The sequence below is a fragment of the Montipora capricornis genome, chromosome 3 (assembly GCF_036669925.1).
Source record: "Montipora capricornis isolate CH-2021 chromosome 3, ASM3666992v2, whole genome shotgun sequence".
Lineage (NCBI taxonomy): Eukaryota > Metazoa > Cnidaria > Anthozoa > Scleractinia > Acroporidae > Montipora > Montipora capricornis.
The window spans coordinates 33,708,398-33,713,397 of NC_090885.1; the positions used below are offsets into that span (position 1 = coordinate 33,708,398).

A 5,000-nucleotide genomic window follows, 5' to 3' on the forward strand; every position below is an offset into this window, starting at 1 on the left:
TAGGAATGGCCGTTAACAAACGGAGCATAATTAGGAAACGGATATTCAATTTGTAGAGCAATGTGGCCACCCCGTTCTGTGGAAATATAACTTAACGAAATAAATAACTACTGATGTTGCACGGTTTAATTTTGGTATTCTGGTATTTATTAGACTAGTGACTGAGTAAAAATAATAAACAAACTGCGGTGATCTTATCACTGCACTGTTTGCTTATTGTTTTAATTTTTGATCAAGTTAAAATGGCCGAAAAACAAGAGTATTTATGTACTGAGTAAACAAAAATCGACCTCGTCTCCAGGGTCTTCACGGCTTTCAATATGGCGGCTCGTTCAACAAATTTATGCCTTCACAAAATGCCGCTACAAAAACACAGTGGTGACCGGTAAGACCATTGCCAGTTTTCACTGTCACACCACCATCACAACCATTCAACAAATTAAGTCAAGAATCAAAGAGATAAAAGAAGATGAATATTCAAACAGTCTCGCAAAGGTTCAGTTGTTCTCTAATCACTCTGCTGTAAAACGAGAACAAATCATTTTCATACTAAATATCATCAGACGCAGACAAGAATCAGAAATAGGCATCTCGTTTAATGATAGCTAGACTGCGAATACATGGGCAATGTCAAAGTAAAATCATTTACAGGATAACCAATATAACTACAAAATATCCGCACATAGAAATTTACATCAAAACGTCTTGAATGAGTACATTGATTTCTAAATATCTCTACATTTCTATAAAAGAAAAGGAAAGGAAAGGAACTTTAGTTAAAGGGGCTAGGTCACGCAATTTTAGGCAATTTCAGCATTGATCAAATGGTCATAGAATTAACTGAAATAACAAAATAACGGCTCAAAACTAAAGAAGAACTCAAACAAAACACAGGAAAGCTAAGAATGGACAAGGATGGACAAAACTGGGGAGGATTGAAATGGATTGCATTTGGGTAAATTTGTAAAACGTCGGGCCACCTTTTTTCAAATATATGTCAGTTTATATCAAAATGTCATTTAAACAGCTGGAAAATCATTCTCAGTTGTTATGTGGCCGTGATTTTGCAAATGAAAGATTCTTGCTCTGCCAATTTGACATTTAGAGCTCATAACTAACAAAATTAAACAAAATTACCTAAAACATCGTGACCTAGCCCATTTAAGTGTCTAGTCGTTCTAGCGCTGAAGCACTAATTGGGGACACTGTAAATTAAAATAAACAATTAACACAAATCACGTCAAATGTTGGTTTTTGAGGAGAGGGGAAACCGGAGTACCCGGAGAAAACCTCTGGATGCAGAGTAGAGAACCAACAAACTCAACCCACATATGACGCCGAGTCGCCGACTCTGGGAATCGAACCCGGGCCACATTGGTGGCAGGCGAAAGCTATGACCACTGCGCCATCCTAAGATAAGTCTTCAGCTGTTCTAAGAAGTAACTAAACTAAAATCTCAAAAGAATTGATAATACCTTATTTTTAATTTTGATGACGTCACGTGATCAAAATTACCAAACTTATACACCAGTAAATTTTATACGATGTCGTGACACTCTGAGAGATCAAAAGTAACTTGATTCTTACTTTCGACTGCAGGTTTCAGTTACGTACTGATCTCTTTGCCAAAAAGGTAGTTTTCTCGTTTAATAGTACTCAGGAGGCCATTACGCCTTTACGTCATTTCCGTCATGCATATTAATGCAGGAAATAAGTTGATCTCTCATTAGCTCCTTGTTCTTGCGCATTCAGTTGTTATCTGTGATACGACATTTAGGCAAATTCAGCTACTGGCAACTGGCAACCAGGGGCCCGTTTCTCGAAAGTCCCGAAAAGCCATCTGTGAAATTGCTAGCCGCTTGTTTTGAAGAGCCGATCTTTTAACATGTTTTCAAGATAACAAAAAGAAAAAAACTGTGAAGTTTGACGAATTAAATGCTCTCCGTTCTTGAGTTACCTAGGTAATTGTGACACCCGAAAATGGCCCGTAAAGTTTCGGGACTTTCGAGAAACGGCCCCCAGGTCAAGAAAAATGAAAAAAATCATTACTTTTAAAAGGTTTGAATAAAGTAGCAAATACAAATGAGGCAGGGATGTGCAAAATTTAAAAAGATTACAGGTTGAAAAACTGATCAGCCTCACATTTTTTCAAATTTTATCTTTTTTGTTTCTAACTTATATTATGTATGCTCGCCAGCCATTTCTTGGTCACGAAGCTCTGGGTTGTAATGTTTTAAGGTAGTTTCTTGGTTAACGGTAAGTTGCATAGCGAGTCGGGGCGAATAATTAGTAAAACGACACAAATTAAATAAACATACTCTGCTAGCATTTTTCAACCACAAACATCCCTTCACAAGCCATGAGCGGTTGCCTTAGTGATTTGAACCAGTTTTCCGTGAAGGCTGAGTATGAAACTGAAATAAAACCGATTTGGTGACAAGGAGCTGAATGAATGTTATAAGACCGTTTACTAATAGGATAGCTTTGCAAATGACCAACATTATTTGGTGCTGTTGGCAAGTTTCAAAGCCAAAGAACTTTGATTGTTAGTCGAATTAGATTAATTAAATTTAGATAAACATTTAGGAATAAAGATGAGGCCTTCCCAGGGGTTTTGGGGAATAAGAGAACATGGCTAATTTGACTTGGGGAACGATATCAAAATTCTTGGGCAACAAGGGAACAAAAACAATTTAAAACAATTTTATGGATCTTTATGTTAGGGTTTGAAAGTATTATTTGGTCATGACTTTTATTGCTTTTGGTTGGCTCCCAAAGGAGCCGTTTTGCTGCTGTGCGAACGTGGGAGGCTTGCAACCCTTACGTAATTGTCTACTGAGCATTCTTTCGAGAGGTTTATTTTATGAATTGACCAAAACTGCAATTTCGCCAAAGCGGAACTTTTCATGGCTTCTTGCATTTCACACTTCACAAAATCGCTATAGACGCATTCAAATTGTTGTTCTCAATTCAGCATCTTGTTGCGGGAAGGGTTTCGCAGAGCAGTTCAATCTCGACAATTAAAGGTGAAAGTTAGAGGCCGTGAACAGTCTAATCAACAAGAAGAACTTGCAACGAATCATAGTATGACTATGAACGAATGAATTCTGGATTCTAGAATACCCTGTACACGCATTTACATGTGATTAGCATGTATTGTTATATAGCTTCCCACGCAGATACGCTTAGGGCTTCCTAACGCGTTCCTCCGCTAAGAGTTTCTGCGCCGGAGGCTACCCCAAAATCGAAAATAACAATTAAATTTCGCAGACTTACAAACACTAAAGGATGTTTCCAATATCATAATAAGCCAAAACAGGTCATTTATGGCGCAATGCGGAAAAAAGGACAGTTGCGGCAAATTTATATTGACTATTGTCTTTAATTGTTATAAAGGATCGCATGGGGCATCTTTAGCCGGCCCAGTTGGTACTAGCTGAATCATTTTAGCAAAAGTCGGAAGCATTTGTTTTACCAGATCTGTCTCCAGTATTAGCTCGTGGATCAAGCAAAGACTCAGAAGACAAATGCAGTCGCTTACCATAATTATTGCTGTTTCTATGCTGGTTTCACCAGTTTCTGGCGCACCAACGCATGAGAAACGTGGTAAGATTGTAGTGTTCATAAAGGAGTTCAACCGCACTAATACTTCATCTCAGTGGAGGGTGTAAACTTCAAAATGTAGGTTGCAGGTCATTGTTTTACCGTAGTTGAAACAACCCAAAGCTTTACTAATGCTAACATTAGGCCTAAAAATTAAAGCAATGTTGAAGCCTAAGGTTAGCATTTTTGTAAAGGTTTGGGTTGTTTCTGTTACGGTAAAACTATAACCTGCAACATGCAACTTGCACTTTCACTTTACACCCTCCGTCATCTCGGTAATTTTAAATTAAAGACCTTCTGATCAAACACGAAGGCAAACTGAAGCGACGCCGAGGAACACATCGCGTCTTGTTGCGTCATTCTGCATTTGCAACAATGCCTTTCAGTCATGGTCCTGCATTAGAATATTTTTTCGCTCTCTACAGAAAGACAACAGGCATGAAAGTGTGAATCTTTGTAATTTTCAATCTTTTGAACGATGTATCTACCAGTCCAGTTGACGTTTTTTTCGCCAACGTGGTACAATTAACGGGAATAAGATAAGATAAAGTAATCGCAAAGTAGCAATGATAGCACAATCTTTTTGAGAAACAGTTTAGGTTGCATTGCTGTCTCAAGATTCTCTAGCTCGATGCAAAAGGTGCCTAAATATCTGTTCGTAGGGAGTCCTATAAAATGTTAATTGCATTTAAACTTAATTACCAGTAATAGTTGACACTAGAGCTTCCCCCGTTGTTAAATAGTTGTACGCAGAATTCCGAGCAACGTGACGGACAGAGGTATAGGAATGGCCGTTAACAAACGGAGCATAATTAGGAAACGGATATTCAATTTGTAGAGCAATGTGGCCACCCCGTTCTGTGGAAATATAACCAGAAACCCATAAGGGTTGAAACGTGTAACGGCCCCTTGTGTGCTGGGAAACAAGCTTCTGAATATTCAATTTGCTAAGTACCATATTTGGAACAACAAGAGCGAGGAGTTTCCAAATATGGTACTTAGCACTGAAACATTCAACCAATCAGTTCGCACTGAATATTCGGAAGCTGTGAACGCGCGTTAAAGTTTCAACTCTTATGGGTTTCTGATATAACTTAACGAAAGAAATAACTACTGATGTTGCACGGTTTAATGTCAATGCCGTTAGATGTCCTTGATCTAATTTTCAGGTAATCGCAGATTTTGGATTACATGAAATGACCAAACTGAATAGTGAGAAACAGGAATTTTTAGAATTTATGATGGAACTGAAATGGTGTTTTCCCCCCCCCCCCCCCACATCCTTCCGGGAGGGCCTCAAAGATTAATATCACGCTATTATGTCTGCATGGAATCATATTCAAGTGACAAAAAACTTCGGTAGTCACTTAAAAGTATTTTTTTTATATTTGATGGGA

The 5,000-nt window shown here is 38.2% G+C and overlaps 1 protein-coding gene and 1 long non-coding RNA gene across 2 annotated transcripts in view; both read left to right on the plus strand.

Annotated features, from left to right (window-relative positions):
* The window catches only part of LOC138042966 (perlucin-like protein), a 36,502-nt gene that overhangs the window by 13,731 nt on the left and 17,771 nt on the right, over positions 1-5,000 (plus strand). The window lies entirely within an intron of this gene.
* The window catches only part of LOC138042967 (uncharacterized), an 11,071-nt gene continuing 9,338 nt past the window's right edge, over positions 3,268-5,000 (plus strand). The window contains exon 1 of the long non-coding RNA XR_011131147.1: positions 3,268-3,606. This is a non-coding gene — a long non-coding RNA (uncharacterized lncRNA). The remainder of the gene's footprint in view (positions 3,607-5,000) is intronic.